Source organism: Pseudophryne corroboree, assembly GCF_028390025.1.
Source record: "Pseudophryne corroboree isolate aPseCor3 chromosome 3 unlocalized genomic scaffold, aPseCor3.hap2 SUPER_3_unloc_13, whole genome shotgun sequence".
In the NCBI taxonomy this organism is placed as follows: Eukaryota; Metazoa; Chordata; class Amphibia; order Anura; family Myobatrachidae; genus Pseudophryne; species Pseudophryne corroboree.
In genome coordinates, this window is record NW_026967501.1 from 2584193 (window position 1) to 2606469 (window position 22277).

General features: G+C 45.5%; 1 protein-coding gene and 1 pseudogene across 1 annotated transcript in view; one reads left to right on the forward strand and one right to left on the reverse strand.

The window, feature by feature from the left end:
* Nucleotides 1–22277, forward strand: part of LOC134983363 (uncharacterized) — a 163209-nt gene that overhangs the window by 29946 nt on the left and 110986 nt on the right. The gene's annotated exons all lie outside the window — the stretch shown is intronic.
* On the reverse strand, nucleotides 10073–10191 carry LOC134983370 (5S ribosomal RNA; annotated as a pseudogene).

Genomic DNA, 22277 nt, shown 5'->3' on the forward strand with positions numbered 1-22277 from the left:
AAGACAGGACCAATCTCTCCTAAATCATAGGCTGGTGCAGGCTATACTGAGGGAAGACAGGACCAATCTCTCCTAAATCAGAGGCTGGTGCAGTCTATACTGAGGGAAGACAGGACCAATCCCTCCTAAATCATAGGCTGGTGCAGTCTATACTGAGGGAAGACAGGACCAATCTCTCCTAAATCAGAGGCTGGTGCAGGCTATACTGAGGGAAGACAGGACCAATCTCTCCTAAATCAGAGGCTGGTGCAGGCTATACTGAGGGAAGACAGGACCAATCTCTCCTAAATCATAGGCTGGTGCAGGCTATACTGAGGGAAGACAGGACCAATCCCTCCTAAATCATAGGCTGGTGCAGTCTATACCGAGGGAAGACAGGACCAATCCCTCCTAAATCATAGGCTGGTGCAGTCTATACTGAGGGAAGACAGGACCAATCCCTCCTAAATCATAGGCTGGTGCAGGCTATACTGAGGGAAGACAGGACCAATCCCTCCTAAATCAGAGGCGGGTGCAGGCTTCCCCAGAAGAAGAAAGACCGGCTGCGTCCACCTAACAAAAGAGGGACAAGAGTCTTAAGTATAGAGAGACAAGGATCCCTGCTAAAGGGATCTATCTCCACAGGAAGAATCCGACGCATTATTACTATGAGTAGATAGTTTGTATATCTGAAGGAAACGTTATATGACTCTTAACTTTTTATAGCCAGGCAGACTAGCAGCGCAGCATCCACCACTACCCCTCCCTCCTCCGGATCCGGACAGGCTAGCATGGCGGCATCCCCCACTCCTACTCTCCACCCTCCGGCTCTGTGTCAGACTGGTATAGGTATGCTGCGGCTGCCAGCTGCAGCACCTACAGTTTCTTGCTAAGCCGCTTGAACAGTGCATGGCTGGATCTCTTCACAGCGCTGCTTACTTCCACCGGCAGTCACGTGGAGGGTCCGGGAAGACGTGGTGGGGAACCCGGCTTGAGGGGCAATACGCGGTTGGGAGCGGAGAGCCTGAGTGCTGACAGGTATGCTCAGTGGCTCAAGTGTAGTTTGACTGCATATAGGGACAAGGGTGTGTGTCTCCAGTGCTCCAATTTTATTTAAGGAGTCTGGGGCCAGGACAGGAGGCGCTGGGGGTTAAATGTAATGATCTGTATGTAATATTTCAGTGGTCGCAATCTTTTAAAAAAGCTAAGAGGCGCCAAGATGCAAAACAGGGGAAGCTATGCGCCCCCCATAGTGGAGCCATATTTCTTGACCAGTTAGAGCAGGGGGAGGGGTCAGTATAGAAATACACTCCCTCTAATGGTTGCTTGTAGATAGGCGTCTGATGCAGAGGATTCCATGTCATTTTAAATCAAGCATGTTTCTGCTTTATATATTTTCAAAGGACTTCTAACACAAAGATCCTGGGAAAATACAGGGAACGGCTGGATATCAGCCCCGACCTCAGACCTGAATCACATCTGGGCGTGCGGGGGTTTCAATGAGGTTGTTGTTTAACATAACTGTTTTTGGTTTTCTCTCTTTCTTGCTATCTCTCAGGGAATCCAACCAGATGAATCCACTGGACGTTTGTTCCCGTCATCTACTACGGTATTCCGTTGCCTATTATAAAGATGACAGGCAAGGTATTTGGTGGAAGATGCATTTTCAGCATCCAATGCACAAACCAAGAACGCTAAGACTTACTACCAGCAGGGTAACTCCAGTTACCTTTGTGTCCATCTAATTATATGTTCGTGTATGTGTACATATATATATGTATTTATGTGTGTGTGGGTGTATATGTATAATACCTCCAATGGACACTGATGACAGGTCTGGAGGAGAAGGGAGCGTTTGATATTGTCACCCAGTACAACTCTATCTGTACAACAGTTGGCGGTCTTGTGGGTGACAGTTGAATGAGTATTTATATTAATGATTTATTTTATACCAGAAATAAAAGAAGATTTCTCGCTGTTTGAAAATATTGTTCAAAGCTCCAAATATTTCTACAGTCTTTCTTCGCCTTTTCTAATAGGTGAAAGTTCGGCTGAGCGATTTGTATATGTTTATTTAAGGTAAATAAGACCGCAAGGATTGCTTTGGTTGCTTAAATAAATTAGCACTAAACTTAACAGCCATGGGGTGCGTGACAGTTCACTATGGACGCACAACCGGGGGCAGTGACACGTCAGGGTTAGGAAAACAAGACCTGACATGTATTTCAACAAAGCAAGGAGGAATTCATAGTAAAAATGACTCCATCACTCGGGTATAGCAAAATGGCAGAAACCTATAATAACACCCCTTCCTACCCTAGAGTAGGAGTGGAAGAAGGGGCTGGCTCTCATACCGAAGAGGGTACCGATACTAGCGTACATAAATACAGTCAGTAAATGCTTCCAAAATACAGATTTTGCCTAGCACAGCATATCAGAGTTATCTAACAGAATTTTGGATTCCACAGAAGGGGAAAGGATCCCATAATGAGGGTGGCCTCACCCCTGCCTAGTCTGTTCACGGGACTTTCTTAAATTATTGCAGTCCCACTGAAAAAGAAGGGTCGTATGTAGGTTGGAATTGACATGAGAATCCAACTTCTGTTTGCAAGGCCTTCTCACATGGACCTAGGTAGTTTGTGTTTCGGTACAGAGGCTATAGTTACCGGGTTGGAAGGCGATTTCCCTGGGAGGAGAAGCTTTCCTTGGTCAAATGAAATTCAGAAGAATCAGATCTTCTGCCAACCAAGTATCATAGAACTATACCAACAGTGGAAGTTACTCTGGTCCATGATTCTACTAGTCTGACGCTCAGTCTTATGCTGGAGGAGTCTCGGATAACAACGACTGTTCCCAACAGCCAGTAATCTGGTCTCTACACATTTCACCTTGGACCTCCTATGGGGGGTAAGGGTTGGAACGATTTAGGGAGACCGGGTCCGAGACTTGAAAAGAGAATTTTGTATCAACAGGGTTTGTTTCCCTAGATTCAAAGTAGATCTTGACAACGCACAAGCGGTCATTCCATTCACACGAAAAGGCATTGCTGACAGTAAATTCAGTCATTGTTACACACATCCCTACTCTCAAGGGAGTAACAGACTAATACTCAATTTTACATTTTTATTTTTTAACCAGTTTCTAACAGCCTACAGATCCAAGGTGGAATCAATCCAATCGGTCATTGTAGGCCTAGACCCGGAGGAGTTCAGAGTGTCTATGGACATAAGGGATGCATTCACTTTTATCCTGATTTGGACTCCTCACCAAGCTAACTTACCATTCATACTGGTGAAAGGTCATTACCAGTTGGGGCCTCACCATTCCATGCATCATAAGTCCCGATAATTTTTTACAAAGATCAGAGTGATAACGGTTGCAAGTTTAAGACTGTTAGGAGTCACGATCATACCTTATCTAGACGATATGCTGATCTAGGCCACCTCTCAAACATCACTCCCGACCATTCCAGATGACTCTCATTGCTCAAGGAGCAGGTTTGCACTGGTTTCTATATCGCAGTTGACAAAGGATGCTGACACGACTCATACATTTTTCACTCAGCATAGGTGGATTGTAAATTTCAATAAATCCGACCTAATGCGAACTCAAAGGATTAAATTTCTAGGCCTCATCTTGAACACAGTAGCAAGATCCAGTACATACACAGATTGGTGTCTGGGTTACTACAGACACAGAAGGTTTCCTACACTGCTGTGTACAACTTCTCCGGAGAATGGTGCTGTCTTTGGAGGCTCTACAGTGCAGCAGACCCTAATAGTGGTGGTCATTGTAGATGAATTTCGCAGCGGGTAACGGATTTGGCAATTGGGAATGGAAGATCCTCACAATGGATGCCAGTCTCAGAGATGGGGGTGCTGTCCTAGAGGAACATCAGTTTCAGGACAAGATGAAAGTCACAAGAGCAATCTACCCATAGACTTTCTCAAGCTGAGTGCAGTTACAATACAAGTTCTCTTAGCCGAAGACCTAGTGATGGGCTGTCACTTGAAGATGCATTCAGACAATTTCACAATGACAGCGTACATAAGTCGTCAAGATGGAACAATGAGCAAGATGGCATTAGAAGTAACCACAACAATCTCATTATAGGTAGAAAGGCACATCATTGTTGTAAAAGTCGAAAAACATTGCGGTACACACATCACGTACAAACTACACACAGATGGCCTCCGTGCGTGTATTTGTTCTGCCGCGCATGCGCATATTCGCAATTTGCATATGGTCGCTCCCACGGTCCTGTGCATTAGCGCGTGGTATAAGTATTTATGGTAGGGTTTGTGGACGCATGGAAAAGCCATCAAAACACATTACATATTTAATCCAAATAGTGCACAATGTACACATAGTCTCCCTGCATCACACCAGCAAGTTACAACAGTTTAAATTAGCGATGAGCGGATTCGGTTTTACTCGGTTCTCAAAACGGCATCTTATTGGCTATCCAAAACACGTGACATCCGTGAGCCAATAAGATGCCGTTTTGAGAACCGAGTAAAACCAAATCCGCTCATCACTAGTTTAAATGGTATCAGAACAAAGGGATTCACCTTTACAGGATAGGAGGGGACAGAACAAGGTTATAAGGTGGTGTTTGGTATCCAGCTGTAGGGTATTTTAAGGGTAATATTCCGGTGTTGGTTTGCAGAAGATCGCACGTTCCTGGGAATAGTTATGTGCAGGAGCAGAATATAGTTATAAACTGTATTTACTGTACATTAGGTATGCGGCAGGAACCCAGAGGAGACCACCCACAAGTGCATCGTGAACAGACATCGCCCACCTATTCAAACCAACCTATGACCACTCCTGTACTGTAAATGTCAATCCCTGTGTCCAATGGACAAATATTACAGTATCCATTGTGTTAAGTTTTGGAAGATTGTATAAAAGGAGCCAGCTGCAGGCCTGGTCTCTCTCTCAAGACTCACAAATGTATCTATCTAGATGACCGAGGACCAGACTGGGTAGCGCTGCGAAATTAAAACAAGTATGTACCATTGACTGTAGCCATTATTCTTTTATATTGTATTGCTTTGTGATTGTAACCCCCTTTCAGTAATAATATGCTGTGGTGTCGGAACCCAGCTGTTTAAATACAAATCTGGTGTCGTGTTTTCCTTTCCCTGCTAAGGTTTAAAGTGTATTACTATCGCATGCATAGCTGTTAAGGGTTCACTGTGTAACTTTGGGTGTGTATACTTTGTACAGCCAGCGCGGCGTGTGTACGCAAAGTCCGTACACGGTACGGGGCTCTGTACGCTAATGGTGTAATAAGTACGTAGGTTGTGGCTTAAGTATAGCGGCCGCAGCGGCTTCATTTAAAGTGTATGAAATGTCTTTTTAAAGTGTTGCTTTTAGTCCTGTATGTAAATCAGTGTTTACATCGTCCTTTCAATCTAGTTCCTTTCAGGAATGGAGGACTGGGAAGCAGTTTATCTCAGTCGCCAGGACATGCATCCAGAAATCAAGAAGGCGGTAGGGAGATAGGGCCTGACTCAGGTAGACCTACTGGCCTCTCAAAATAATCCATCAGCTGCACAGGTATGTGGCCAGCACGAGAGATCCAGCAGCAGAAGGAGTGGATGCTTTGAGACTTCCTTGGTGTTGCAGAAGGGTTTACATTTTTCCAACTTCCCCGCTCATACCCAGAGTTCTAGTAAGGGTGAAATGGGAAAGAGAGTTGGGAAATTCTAATAGCACCAGATTGGCCCCGCAGGAGTTTGTACTCGGACTTGCGGGGGCTATGAGCGAAAGACTCCAGGAGGTTACCTCAGAGAGAAGGCTGCGTTTAACGACAGGACTCTTAAGGGGTGGCATTCTGTATGCCGGCGGTCGGGCTCCCGGCGCTCAGTATACCGGCGCCGGGAGCCCGACCGCCGGCATACCGACACTTATTTTCCCTCGTGGGGGTCCACGCCCCCCATAGAGGGAGAATAAAATAGTGTGGCGCGCGTAGCGCGCCACTGTGCCCGTAGCGTGGCGAGCGCAGCGAGCCCGCAAGGGGCTCATTTGCGCTCGCCACACTGTCGGTCAGCCAGCGGTCGGGCTCCCGGCGCCGGTATGCTGGGCGCCGGGAGCCCGACCGCCGGCCAGCCGTAGTGAACCCCTCTTAAGACCCGGATCTTAAACACAGGGATATAAAGAGCAGCCATTCCTACGATTATAGCCACTCGGTAGATAGTCACGGCCATGCACTACTGCAGAATATGGAGGAGATACATGGACTGGTGATAGGATCGTGGTGGGATTCGAAAGAATTCCACTTATCCAGACTTCTAAGTTTCCTCCAAACCGGTTTTAGATGGAGGGCTAAAATTAGGTTCTTTACAGAAGCAGTTTTCGTCTCTCTCCATCCTCTTTCAACAGCGTTTAGCATCCTTACAGGACGTTCAAACTTTCTTGCAAGGGGTTCTGAGGATACAGCCTCTTTTCCGTCCTCCCACTACACGTGGGACCTAAACTTAGTGTTGGGATATTTAAAATCAACAACCTTTGAGGCTTTGGAGAGAGCAGAGATGAAATATCTCTCTTGGAGGGTCACGTTATTACTTGCCCTAGCTTCGGCCAGTAGGGTCCCTGAGTTGGGAGCCTTATCATGTAAGAGGCCTTTTTCTCATTTTCCATGAAGATATGGGGCGGAAATCCGAACAAAGGGTTGAGTTCCTTCTTAAGGTCGTTTTGGGATTTTCATGTGAACCAGCCAATTGCGGTCCCATCTTTTCAAGGAGTTGCAGATAGGGACATGTCTTTGGCCTTTATAAGAGCTCTACGAAAGTCGGACCATTTGTTTGCTTAAAAAAGTGGGATGGTGACAGAGAATCTGGTGCGCTTAGGTTCTATCAGAAATGAGTGCGTGCATGCAACACCTTTGATGTGGGGTTGATACTTATCTTGGAAACTGGATTTATGATGAGGATAGATATTCCAAGTGGGTATACTTCTTATACGTCAAATATCATGTAAATAGATAATAACAATATATATAGTGTAATGTTGTTTCCAATATATCCCATATGAAAATAATAGAAGACTCAATATTCTATATCTGTCTCCAACATTGAATAAATTAGAGGCTTTCCAGTCATTAATTAGTGTGTAGGTCTTCACTTATTATTCCCAGCGGTATGTTCTCAATTGAATATGTGGGAACAAGAAATTAAACAAACTCCACATAGCGTGATACCGTTTTTACAATTTATTTGAACAAACATACAATACTGTTAAAAAGATAAGGATTGGAGGCATTTACCAGATTGAGAATCGAATTTGAGCGTGTAGATCTTAATTGGAAGTACCAGATTCCGGATACAGGACTCCCTCACTCAAATTAGATTCCGGCTGTAACACTCTGTCCAAACCTGAAGATGATCCTTCTGTCACAGGCCAACGCGTATCGAGCAGATGCTCTTTGTCAGGGCAATGTGACAGTAGGATAATGAAACTGCAACTAAATAGTATGGAGGTAAATTACTTCCGGGTGAATGGCACTTCCGGGTCATGAGATGTTGTAATTCCATATAAACAACAATTAAACACTATATACTTAAAATCTTCAATATAATTATAATCTGTAAAAAAGTGACAATAAAACAATGTGGTATTAAAACGATCTCTGGATTCATAATATGAACCGTGGAACGCATCCTGGAACGTATAACCGGAAGTACGCCTGCTTCTGGTCGCCGTGGCCAGAAATATTCCCTGTGTTGAGAAAACATTGTATTTTAAGCTACACCCCGAGGAGGACAGACCAGGACGGCCATCCACACCTTGAGGGTCTCAGGGTGGCCTCCAAAAACAACCAAGTCTGACCGTCTATGGTGCCGACCATTTGTTTGGTCTTTATGATGGTCCAAAGAAGGGTTGGCCAGCATTTAAGCAGACCCTGGCCAAATGGATTAGTCTTACCATTAGGCAGGCTTATGTATCCTTTGGTGAAAGAGTTCTGGTTTAGGTTGGTGCCCATACCACCAAATCTGTGGGTGTCTCATGGGCGGCTGCCAGAGGCGCCTCTACTACTAAGCTTTGCATAAAGGTAACGTGGTTATCAGCACACACATTTACATGATTCTACAAGTTCAAGATGTTTGCGTCCAGAGATTCTAAGTTGGACGCTTAGTTTTGCAGGCCACTGACAGCAATCCCACCCATGGGAGTAACTTAGGACGTCCCCTACTGTATAATGCTGTTCCAGTGTCCCCTAGTGGATGAAAGAGAAAAGAGGATTTTGGTACTTACCAATAAATCCATTTCTCTGAATCCACTCGGGGACACTGGAACAGCATTATACAGTAGGTCCTGTCAACCTGCTGTGTTCAAGGTTCTTGTTAAACAGTTTGTGCAAACAGCGTTGGTTTCTGTTAAGAGTTCTTGGATGCTGTTTTATTTGTTGTACAGTAGGCTCCTCGCCATTGGTTTGTAGTCTCATGTCCTATTCTGTCCGTCATATTTTCCAAACTGAGGGATGTGGAGCTTGAAGGGGGAGGAACCGGCTGTGCTGATTTTTAGATTGTGCCAAACCTCCGCTTGCAAGCTTCACACCCCTACTGTATAAGCTGTTCCAGTGTCCCCGAGTGGTTTCAGAGAAATGGATTTATCGGTAAGTACCAAAATCCTCTTTTCACATTCCACAACATGTAACACACAGGACAACTTACCATGCCACAGCAAGGGCATCATATATATGTTAGAATGTCCCTGCCCGCAACAATACATAGGAAGGACTATACGAGCACTCAAAATGAGAATAAATGAACACATACGGAATATAAAAAAAGGTTCGGAAGAACATCCACTTTCCTTACATTACAAAGAACATCATGAATCAGATCCCACACTACTCAAGGTCACAGGGCTGAAGGAGGTTAAGAAAACCTGGAGAGAGGGTGACTACATACACACCATCAACAGGGAGGAACTGCGTATGATAATCCACATGGTGACCCGAACACCCAAAGGCCTCAACCAGGACAATGAAGTACGATCCATAATTTGTTTTCTGAAGATAATATCTTTATATCCTGGGATCAAACACTCTCTCTAAGCCCACTAGTATCCAGGTAACTATATATATAACACCCAGGTAACACCTTTCTGATAGGAATAATACATTTATACAGAATACAAGCACAAGATGAGACTATTTTATTCAATTCACACTTATTGGAGGAACATAATATAGTCTTCTGTTACATAGTCACATGCAATGTTCAACCCAGACTGCAAGAACACCGGGGATTTATGTATAACATGTGACATCTAGTAGCAAACAGTTTAAATCACTTACTTGTATCAAGAAATCTACAACACTAAACAGTAACTGTACTGTGTGGGGTTTTTTGGAGTCTGCACTGGACCAGATTGTACATTACTTGATACAACATTATAATACCAATGAAATAACAAATAAGAATTTTGACCAACATAAAGCTGCCAATTTTGCCTATAAAAGCTTTTGAAGCAGAACAAGGTTTGCGGTGCTCTCGGACATGATTTCAGAAGAAACTGTTGAAGGTTGTTTTGCAAAGAAGCAAAAGAAAGGCTGTTTGGTATGTCTCTCTGGGGCACACTTTATTTACATTAACTGAATAATGAAGTTATGAAAAATGTATATGAAGCATTAAAACTTAACTTTTAATATGTTCTACAGACGGAAAAAAATCATAAAAGGAAAAAATTAGGAAAAAATTAATTAATTAGCCATATGAGAAAAAACATCGCTGCATAAATCCGCACAATAAAACAAGTATTAAATAGCATGTGTAGATGACGATGTATTGATATGTCACTCGCTTATTTAAAAGTGGGTGACAGAAAGTTTGTCTATGCATCCACTGGATTTTAAGCGAGTATTACTGTTAGACGTTTGTCCAATGCGAAAATAGAAATTCTTGTTATCTATATCACTCTATGATTGGATATACACATGTATATTTCATATGAGAGATACAAGAAAAGACCGGCTTTTATATTACCGGACTCCTATTAGAGTGGTCAGCTAGAATGCGGATTCTGCAACGTTAGCTTGCAAATGAATTTTGCTAATCAATGAAAGGCATGTACCTTAATGGGACTACAGTACCCAGTATTCCCAGAAGGTCACCCTTTCTGGTACTGACCGGGCCCAGCGCTGCTTGGCTTCCAAGATCAGACGAGATCGGGCAGATCCAGCATGGTATGACTGTAGAAGATATGGTAAATACCTCTCAGCATAGAAAAAGGCTGCTACTTTTAGCGAATTATGGTTCTGTAAACAGAAATGTTGAATAAACAATAGCCAATTAATGGTCTTCAGGAGAGACCCCCGTGGTTTTCAGGGGGGCCAAAATATGGAGAGATTATTCACTGATGAAATCCTCCACGGTAGAATTATGGTAAGGAACAATGCAAGAATCACCTCAAATAAATTAAGGTGAGACAAGTATAGTAATGGTATGTCAAAAATGTATTAATATGATACAATTAAAATAGACAATCTTGCGGAATACCATATGCTGAATAAAGATTGACATAAATTGTTGTATAAAGCTGTCTAAGCAGCACCCTATCTCATTGTAACGAGATGCAGCGATTGTAAGTAGTTTCCACAAAGAACGGTTGCTAAATATAATGTGAAGGGAAAAAAACTGTGTTCCCTAATGCACACCGAGTGAATAATATTACTACATAATAATAGTCAGATGATACGGAGATCTTAGTTGCGTATATCTGCAGATATAGGGTTAAGCCCCCAGGCCGATCGACAAGGCTTCTCCGTCACTGGGGGTCCATAATACTAGGTATGGGCCGGGGGTGCAGGACCCCACGATGTCGGCATAGGTCGGCCACCCCAGGTCAGCACACAGGTGAGAATTAATAGGGGTTAATAAGAAGCATAGAAGTGCTATGTAAGTGGTGTGATTAAAATAATATATACAAAGTGATAGGAAAAATAATAAGTGTTAATAAAGTGTTAGGGTGTGCCGACCTGAAACAGCCCACCCATACCGACACAGGGGCCACCGCACCCCACACCCACCCCATAAAAAATTACAAATATATCTGGGTTGAACTCCCAGTGTAAGGCCACATGGTAATGGCACCTACAGCATCTGAGAGCCAGCTTACCTGGGGATACCCCTGGCTTCCCCTATGGCACTTCTGGAGTCAGCAATCCCTCCTAATGCTGACCCATTTATGCCTCTCTATATACAATACACAAAGTGGAAAGCTGCTCAATCAGATTGTAATGTCACTCAGGTGCTAAAAGGGGAGGGGTAATTCTGTGTAGGAAAAAAAACTGTGTTCCCTAATGCACACCGAGTGAATAATATTTCTACATAATAATAGTCAGATAATACGGAGATCTTAGTTGCGTATATCTGCAGATATAGGGTTAAGCCCCCAGGCCGATCAACTTTCTTCCCTGCGGTTGACCTAAAGTGACGTCACCGCTGAGCAGAAAGTTCCCACCATTGGTTACAATGTAGCGCATAGGCGCTACATTGTAACACTGCCGTGTGCCGCCTGTCAGTCAGTACAGGAGCACACAGCCGATCAGGAGAGTGCTACAACGTGGCGCTCCCTGATTGGCTGAAGAAACCCACTTAGAAGTCAGTGGGTTTCTGGCATTCGGGGAAAGGAGTCCTATGTGAAAACATGGGGCCCCTTTCAGTTCGTGGCTCGTGTGTCCGTTTTTTTATTTTAATCAAGTACCTGGATTACAAAAGGATTCCCCGAGGAGCCTGGATCTGGTGAGTAGAATTTATTCAACAGGTACCCCTTGGATTCTACTGGAGAAGAGGACCGACCTGCGTGTGAACATAAGGTAAGTATGTATGTATATTTGTGTGCATGTTTGTAATAAATCTTTACTTTCAAGGTGTGTGTGTCTTGTCTTTTTTGGGGTATTTTTTTAGTAGTAGTACTACAGGTACCAGCGGGCCCGTTTTTCCGCCGCATGCTGGTACTTGTGGTTCTCCAAGTACCAGCATGCGGGGGAGGCTTGCTGGGCCTTGTAGTACTGCTACTAAAAACAATATCTTTTCATTATCACAAAAGGCTATCAGCCCCCCCATCCGCAGCCCATTGGATGGGGGGGGGACAGCCTCGGGCTTCACCCCTGGCCCTTGGGTGGCTGGGGGGGGACCCCTTTATTGAAGGGGTCCCCACTCCCCCAGGGTACCCCGTTCAGGGGTGACTAGTTGGATTTTTGATGCCACGGCCGCAGGGCACTATATAAAAGTGACCCCCGGCTGTGGCATTATCTGTCCAGCTAGTGGAGCCCGGTGCTGGTTTTAAAAATACGGGGGACCCCTACTCTTTTTGTCCCCCGTATTTTTGGAACCAGGACCAGGCGCAGAGCCCGATTCTGGTTGCTTAAATATGGGGGAACCCCTGTCATTTTTTTACCCATATTTTTGCAACCAGGATCGGCTCAAAGAGCCCGAGGCTGGTTATGCTTATGAGGGGGGACCCCACACATTTTTTTTTTATTTTACATTACATAGATCCGGCCGAGATTCATTTTTAAAAAGTCGGCAGTGTTTTGCTAATCACTGCCGTGAAAAAAAGAAAAAAAACACGAATGACATCGACATCGGAACAAAAGAAAAATCCGAATACGACAGCTTAGTAAATTAGTCGTAATCAATTCAAAAAGTTGCAGTTTTACACTTTCGATGTCATTCGTGATTGAACTTTGACCTTTTTCCGAAAAATACGAATCTTAGTAAATGTACCCCTTTGTGTAAATGATGCACTATATAAATAGAATATTGAATATGTCTTTGTGGCTTTTCTGTGCGAATGCGTATGCTACCGTATATACTCATGTCAATACGTGAACCAGTGTACGTAGCGTGCGTGGATGCGTACGCATGGTGACTACGCACACGCAGAGGCCACTCGGTTTGGTGTTTGCATGTTGTGTGTATGTAATATTTTTGACTTCGACAATACAACAACCCTAATTCACCTACAAGTAAAAAAACAAAAACTGAACCTTTGAACAGACATCATTTATTTTTTTTAAAAGATATCTATATACACCCCACTATTCACATGAGCTGTCACACTAAGACATAGCCACAATCACAAGTACATACAGTCACTATTGGTGGTTCTGGGCTCCGGCCAGTTCAAGGGAAATCGCACAGTCACAACGGCAGCGTGTGTACCCACCTTTATATACCAGACGGGGTATTTATACACAGCAACACTGATATTATGTGGACACAAAAGTAACAATACAAGTGACACATTAACAGGAAATTGTTTCTGTCACCATAGCGACAATTATCTGGAAATAAGATAATACACAGACACATAAAAAGACCCAACGGAAATCTTTTGTTTTTAAACAACTTTATTTCATATCTTTAATACACAGATTTTTCTCTATATTTTAAACTTTACTCTGCACAACAGCCTATGGGGGTCATTCAGACACAGCCGCAATAGCGGCCCACAGCAGTTTGCTGGTGGTGGCAATATATACATGTGCAGCGGCCGTGCGGACACACACATTGCGGTCGCATCCCTGAGTGTTGAATGCGGGTGGGCCAGGACCATTTTCCGGGGGGCTGCGTGATGTCACCTCTGCGTTCATCTCTGATTAACCCCCTATAAGCTTCCAGGGTGCACCTCATATCTCATCTTTTCCAAGTTACTACAAATGATATGAGATCGGTAGCAGCACTACTTTCAGGATTATTACACAGAACACACATAAAGGCTGACACAGCAAATAACAGTAACACATACAAGGGATTCATTAGAAATAAGGAAGCATAATCATCATTAAGTCTAATTATCAACTGGTTCTGTGCGGGACCCATACACCTCTTTACTGCCTCCAGCAGCCCCTGGTACTGCACTGTGACCATCTGCCCTGTCTCCCACTACTTTCATCCGCCACGTCTCCCCCCACTACTGCCACCCACCCTGTCTCCTTCCACTACTGCCACCCACCCTGTCTCCTCCAAGTACTGACACCACCCTGTCTCCACCGACTACTGCCACTGCCGTCTCCCCCACTACTGCCACCTGCCCTGTCTCCCCCCACTATGGCCACCCGCCCTGTCTCCCTCCCACTACTGCCACCCACCATGTCTCCCCCCACTACTGCCACCGCCATGTCTCCCCCCACTACTGCCATCCGCCAAATGTCTCCCCCCACTACTGCCACCTGCCCTGTCTCCTCCCAGTACTGACACCACCTTGTCTCCCCCCACTACTGCCACCCACCCTGGCTCCCCCCACTACTGCCATTCACCATCGACCCCCACTACTGCCACCTGCTCTGTCTCCCTCCACTACTGCCACCCACCCTGTCTCCACCCACTACTGCCACTGCCCAGTCTCCCCCCACTACTGCCACCACCGTCTCCCCCCACTGCCCCCAGCCATCTCCTTCCACTACTGCCACACACCCTGTATCCATGCACTACTGCCACACGCTGTCTCTTTACACTACTGCCACCCACCATCTCTCCCCCACTACTGCCACTGCCCTGACTCTCCCCACTGCCACCCACCTCTCTCCCCTTGACATCTATGCACTAGTTGGGGATTTATGGTACTACTAACAGCCCTTTATCAACAGATGGAAGTAACCAGGGCAGTAAGGAGGCAGAAGCTGCTTCTGGTACATGGACCCTGGTCATGTAGGGCTGGGAGAGTCAGTAAGATTCTGTAATAGAGGCCTACAGTAAGTCAGTAAGGAGGCAGAAGCTGCTTCTGGTTCATGGACCCTGGTCATGTAGGGCTGGCAGTCAGTAAGATTATGTAATAGGTGACTACAGTAAGTCAGTAAGGAGGCAGAAGCTGCTTCTGGTACATGGACCCTGGTCATGTAGGGCTGGGAGAGTCAGTAAGATTATGTAATAGGGTGCCTACAGTAAGTCAGTAAGGAGGCAGAAGCTGCTTCTGGTACATGGACCCTGGTCATGTAGGGCTGGGAGAGTCAGTAAGATTATGTAATAGGGGCCTACAGTAAGTCAGTAAGGAGGCAGAAGCTGCTTCTGGTACATGGACCCTGGTCATGTAGGGCTGGGAGAGTCAGTAAGATTATGTAATAGGGGCCTACAGTAAGTCAGTAAGGAGGCAGAAGCTGCTTCTGGTACATGGACCCTGGTCATGTAGGGCTGGGAGAGTCAGTAAGATTGTGTAATAGGGTGCATACAGTAAGTCAGTAAGGAGGCAGAAGCTTCTTCTGGTACATGGACCCTGGTCATGTAGGGCTGGGAGAGTCAGTAAGATTGTGTAATAGGGAACTACAGTAAGTCAGTAAGGAGGCAGAAGCTGCTTCTGGTACATGGACCCTGGTCATGTAGGGCTGGGAGAGTCAGTAAGATTATGTAATAGGGGCCTACAGTAAGTCAGTAAGGATAGCAGAAGCTGCTTCTGGTACATGGACCCTGGTCATGTAGGGCTGGGAGAGACAGTAAGATTGTGTAATAGGGGACTACAGTAAGTCAGTAAGGAGGCAGAAGCTGCTTCTGGTACATGGGCCCTGGTCATGTAGGGCTGGGAGAGTCAGTAAGATTATGTAATAGGGGCCTACAGTAAGTCAGTAAGGAGGCAGAAGCTGCTTCTGGTACATGGACCCTGGTCATGTAGGGCTGGGAGAGTCAGTAAGATGTAATAGTCACCATCTTACAGGCAGCCGGTGAAGGGAGTAGAGAATGGGTGTTATGTGGAAGGAACGGGCTGGTTAGGTAACAGACTGGCTGCTGCATTCTGTGCAAGCTACAAGCGGTGCAATTCTTTTGCTGGGAGACCCAGGTAGAGGACATTGCAGTAGTCTATGTGTGATGATACAAGTGCATGTATGACTGTAGGTAGATCTTCGGAGGGAAATAAGTGCTGGAGTCTGGCTATGTTCCTCAGATGAGGATCTGATTGTGGCTGATACCTGATGTCTAAGTGTCACTCCACCATCCAAGACACCAAGATTCCGCACATGATCAGGATTTTGTAACTCTGAACCCCCAAGCGTAAGTCTCGTTGGTAACAAAGCTGAGTTGTAGCCCTGCCCTTTGTTGGTGAGCTTCTACCATAAGGATCTGTTTCACCAGGACTGAGTCACAGCCAACTGGCATCACCCACACCTGGACCTCAGCTAGACATTTAGGATTGGTACTGGGATCTCAGTACCTGGAGCAAGACAGGTCATCGACATAGCAGTGGTAGCATGTATATTGCAAAAAGCATAGGAGATAGGATAAGAACCTTGAAGAACAATGCATGACACTAAGTAGTATACTCCAGAATACTGAAATGGTTCCTCACCTGAGTGGTCTATTGCATGCAACAAGAGATGATTTATTTCTCAGAACATGGAAATGGCTTCTCACCTGTGTGACTTTGCTGATGTGTAACAAGTTGTGATTTTCGGATAAAACATTTACGGCACTCAGAGCAAGAAAATGGCCTCTCACCTGTGTGACTTCGCTGATGTGTAACAAGTTGTGATTTGTGTGCAAAACATTTCTCACATTCAGTGCAAGAAAATGGTTTCTCACCCGTGTGACTTCTGTGATGTATAACAAGATCTGATTTGCATGCAAAACATTTCCCACACTCAGAACACGGAAATGGCCTTTCACCTGTGTGACTTCTCTGATGTATAACAAGATATGATTTCCGGATAAAACATTTCCTACATTCAGAGCAAGAATATGGCTTTTCACCTGTGTGAATTCTGTTATGTCTAACGAGATCTGATTTGAGTGCAAAACATTTCCCACACTCAGAACATGGAAATGGCCTCTCACCTGTGTGACTTCGCTGATGTGTAACAAGATCTGATTTGAGTGCAAAACATTTCCCACACTCAAAACATGGAAATGGCCTCTCACCTGTGTGACTTCGCTGATGTGTAACAAGTTGTGATTTCCAGGTAAAACATTTTCCACACTCAGAACATGGAAATGGCCTCTCACCTGTGTGACTTTGCTGATGTGTAATAAGTTGTGATTTCCGGATAAAACATTTCCCGCACTCAGGGCAAGAAAATGGCTTCTCACCTGTGTGACGTCTGTTATGTCTAACAAGACCTGATTTGAGTGCAAAACATTTCCCACACTCAAAACATGGAAATGGCCTCTCACCTGTGTGACTTCGCTGATGTGTAACAAGGTGTGATTTCCATGCAAAACATTTTCCACACTCAGAACATGGAAATGGCCTCTCACCTGTGTGACTTCGCTGATGTGTAATAAGATCTGATTTCTGTGAAAAACATTTCCCACACTCAGAACATGGAAATGGCCTCTCACCTGCCTTAGCTGGCTGATTGGTAATACACTTTGTGTTCTGTGTAAAACATTTGGCATATATAGAACAGGGAAACACTGTATCTACTCTCAGAGCTGTAACAGATGCACCAATATCAGAGTGATCAGGAGAACATTCCCCAGGATCAGAGGGAGCAGCTGATAGAGCTGGATGTATAATTGGGGTAATGGGGTTATCTCCTGGAGAATCCTGTCTACTGTCATTATCTTTTATGTCACAATCCGGGGATGACATTAGATGTCCTTCTGAGATATTCCTGCTTGTGTGTCCATCTGCTGGAAATAAAATACATTACGGAAATGTGACATTTTCTGTAACAATATTAATCTTGTAAACAATAGGAGAAGACGACTCTCTGGGACACTTAATTGTAAATGTGTGTGTATAATAAAATATAACATTTCATGAAGGCTTTATAATATTGTGTCAGACTATCATTGTGTCCACCCTCCTGAGAACACTCACAATAACAAATGTAATATTATAATAAGACTTAGATATATCTCTCTCTTGTACTGGTAACTAACCATGAAGTATAAATGGAGATGTAGTCACTCGCCAAGTCCTATGTCAGCACCAATGTAAAACAATGGATGGGGAACATATCGTATGAATTGGAGATTCTAGATGAACAATAATTTCTCTTATGTCCTAGAGGATGCTGGGGTCCACAGTACCATGGGGTATAGACGGGTCCACTAGGAGCCATTTTCACTTTAAGAGCTTTACAGTGTGGGCTGGCTCCTCCCTCTATACCCCTCCTACCAGACTCAGGTTAGAAAATGTGCCCGGAGGAGCCGGTCATGGCTAGGGGAGCTCCAAGAGCTTCTTTAGTTTTATTGTTTTTTAAGAGTAAGTTAGGCACAGGGAGTCTACTGGCAACAGCTTCCCTGCTTCGTGGGACTTAGGGGGCGAGTAGTGTCCGCCCTGCGGGGTCTGAGCCACTATCTCCGATGATAGGACACTGAGCTCCTGAGGGTGATGATTGTTAGCCACCCTAGGCGGCCGCTCACTCCAGCAGCATGCCGCCACCCCCTAACAGAGCCAGAAGAATTCCGGTGGCGAGTGAGTCACCGGCACCCCTGACAAGCGCAGAGCTGATGTGAAGATGGTGGAAGCAGGGTGGTAGCTCCGGAGGCTCAGCGGTACATTGTGCGGCGCTGTGAGGGGCGCCCTGAGCCAGCACCTATGCCCTACACTGGTCACTCTTGCTGTCAGGGACCTCGGTAACGCTGCCAGCACCATTCCGCAGGCCAGTATAAAGAAGGAAAGTGCGGGAAGCAGCGCCATGATCTAGGGGCGGAGCTTCTCCTCAGAGCGGACCCAGCAGCTCACCAGCGCCATTTTCCTGCCTGCAGATCCACTACAGTGACGCTGACAGGGAGAGCTGTCCCTCCACGCAACTCCAGCTATCCTGTGCGGTACCAGGGGGTTGTAGGGGGGGGGGTGAGGCAGTGAAATTACTGTGGAAATAAATAAACCAGGCGTACGCTTGACCATACACAATAAAAATATTACAAGTTTAATAAACATATAACACTACGCAGACATAAATTAAAACATACTGCACACATTAAAAATAAATCGTATTCAGCCTGAAACACCTAGTATTGTATTGGCGTGGCTGATATATTCACTATATAAATAAGAAGGCCTCTAGAGTGCATAAAAATTTCAATGACTGGGTATAATTACCGATATAACATACACCAAGCGGAGACTCTCAGTATAGTTCAGTCAGTCTCAATGCTTGGATCCGTTTGTAAGTGATAAAAAATATTAAGTCAGTCAAATTGTCACAGTTCCACAGACCGGAGCCACACTCCGCTGCTTATATCAGTGGGAATCTTACCCAATGGTGAAAGGCGCTGTAAGAGCCGCTGGCCAGCAGATGGTGAGTGCGATCTCACTACTTAATGCTGCATGTAGCTGCTGGATCCAGTCCCCTGGTCAGTCAGATGGGTGAATCTACCCGCAGATGGTAAGCGGCGGGTGACCGTGCAAGCTGCCGCTATTTCGGCTGCTGATGTCCTGGGACTGATCCGATGTTAGTGCAATTACTCGGTGCAGGATATCTGTGTTTTATGCTGCAGAGGATGCTTCTTCTCCAGAAGAGTCCATTTCCTGTACCCAGGAATGTAATGTTTTGTCTCAGATTCCTGTTACTGAGCCAGAATGGCTAGCTTCTATTAAGGTACTGCTCTCTGAGATCTCTACCAGGGTAGACCATACTGAGACTGAAACTCAGGTTTTAAAGCAGATGGCAGGGTGGTCCGGTTCCATTCCTATCCCTTAGAAAACCCCTAGCGTGTACCCTCAGAAACGTGTACTTGCCCAGATTACACAGGATAACACGGATACCAACTCTGACACGGCGGACGGTGATGGGGATGTGCTGAGGGGGGCGGCATCCCTTGCAAAGGGTGTGCAGCTGATGATTGAAGCCATTAGTGATGTGTTACACATTACTGAGACACCACCTGTGCAGGTTGAGGAGGCTTACTTCACAGACAATAAGAAAGCCTCGCTAACCTTCCCGGCGTCCAAAGAATTAAACGCTATATTTGTTAAATCCTGGGAAGACCCGGAGAAAAAATTCCAGATTCCCAAAAGTATTCTAGTTGCTTTTCCCTTCCCTGAAGAGGATAAGTTAAGTTAGGAGACCCCGCCCACAGTTGACTCGTCTGTCTCCAGGCTGTCAAAAAAGGTGATTTTACCGGTCCCGGGTTCTACTGCATTAAAAGAACCAGCTGATCATAAGATTGACACTACGCTCAAATCCATATACACTGCTTCTGTGGTGGCATTGAGGCCTACTATTGCCTGTGCATGGATATCTAAAGCTATAGTAAAGTGGTCAAACGTGGTACTAGAGGGCTTAGATACACTGGATAGAAGTGATATTTAACTGTTTTTACGCAACATACAAGATTCTGCGGGGTTCATGGATTCCATGAAGGATCTGGGTACGCTGAATGCAAGAATATCTTCCATGTCTGTCTCAGCTCGCAGGGGACTCTGGCTATGCCAATGGTCTGCCGACGCGGAATCCAGGAGGAGTGTGGAGAACCTACCCTACACAGGTCAGGCTCTGTTTGAGGAAGTGTACAAAGAGGAAAAGTAGCAGGTGCACAATCTCACACTAGCTCTACCTGTAGTAACCAGAGGCATTTAGCATATTCCTGGCCAGGGCTATGAGCTTACCCACCGCATCAAGGTAGCCTCTCATTGGGTAAGTCCCTAACACTAACTATGGGGGTTCAGGTCCGGGGAGCAGGACACCCCAGAGCCACCCAGCCAGATAACCCCAGGGCATCGCAGGAGTGATAAAATTATAGGGTTAAAGTGATAGGAGCAGCTGTTGCTGCATGTGTGAATAATGTGAGCAGTAAAAGAAAATTATGTGAAGGTGTTACATATATATAAAACAAACTAAGTGCCATGGAGTAATGAAATAATGTTAAATTGCGATGCCCCAGGGACACCCAGCTACGGCAGGCACAGGGAGCCCCGCACCCCAGAGAATCCCCCCCATTATAATCCCCCCCATTATTATGGTTAGTGTTAGGGACTTACCCAATGAGAGGCTACCTTGATGCGATGGGTAAGCTCATAGCCCTGGCCAGGAATATGCTAAATGCCTCTGGTTACTACAGGTAGAGCTAGTGTGAGATTGTGCACCTGCTACTTTTCCTCTTTGTACACTTTACTAAGTCTCAAGCAGAGTAGCACCTCACTACCTAATTAAGGTGTGCAAATTAGGGCCCTTTTCCCTCTGTTTGAGGAAGCTCTAGATGCATGGATTTCCACAGCAACCATGGGTAAGTCACATTTTATTCCCTCAGCTCAACCTTCTACGAAGAATACCCTTTTCTTCATCTGCTTCAAAGTCCTTACGGGCTGCTAAGACAAAGAAGTCCAAGCCTTCTACCACCCTCTTCAGGGGACGTCGTGCACAATCCAAAAAACCTGCACCTGCAGGTTCCCAGGACCAGAAGCCTGCTTCTGGTACCTCAAAATCCTCAGCATGACGGTGGACCGCACAGACTTGAGGACGGTCAGGTGGGAGCAAAACTCAGATGTTTCAGCCACGTCTGGGTGTTGTCCAGCCTAGATCCCTGGGTACAGGATATTGTGTCCCAGGGGTACAGACTGGAGTTTCATAATCTCCCGCCTCACCGAGTCTTCAAATCAGGCTTGCCAGCTTTACTGACAGACAAGAGCTATCCTACAGGAAGCCATCCAAAAATTGGAAACGTCAGAGGTCATTGTTCCAGTTCCACCTTTTCAACAAAACAAGGGTTACTAGTCGAACCTTTTTGTGGTACCGAAGCCGGATGGTTCGGTCAGGCCAATTTTGAACTTGAAATCGTTAAACCCTTATCTAAGGGAGTTCAAATTCAAAATGGAGTCTCTGAGGGCGGTGATCTCAGGTCTGGAGGAGAGGGAGTTTCTGGTGTCCCTGGATATCAAGGATGCGTACCTCCACATTCTTATTTGGTCGCCACATCAGGCTTATCTCTGGTTTGCACTGTTAGATAATCACTATCAGTTTCAAGCACTGCCATTCGTTCTCTCCACGGCACCGAGGGTCTTCACCAAGGTGATGGCAGACATGATGGTTCTCGTCCGCAGACAGGGGGTGAACATAATTCCATATCTGGACGATCTGCTGATAAAGGCATCATCCAGGGAGTTGTAACAGTCGATTGCTCTCACGACTCATCCGCTCAGGGAGCACGGTTGGATCCTGAACCTTCCAAAGTCACATTTGGAGCCGACAAGGAGACTGTCTTTCTTGGAGATGATCCTCGACACGGAGGTGCAGAGGGTGTTTCTGCCAGTGGAGAAAGCATTGGTGATACAGACAATTGTCTGGGATGTCTTGAAGCCTGCCCTGGTATCGGTTCATCAGTGCATTCACCTTCTGGGGAAGATGGTTGCCTCACGAGGCTCTGCAGTATGGAAGATTTCATGCTCAGTCTTTTCAGCTG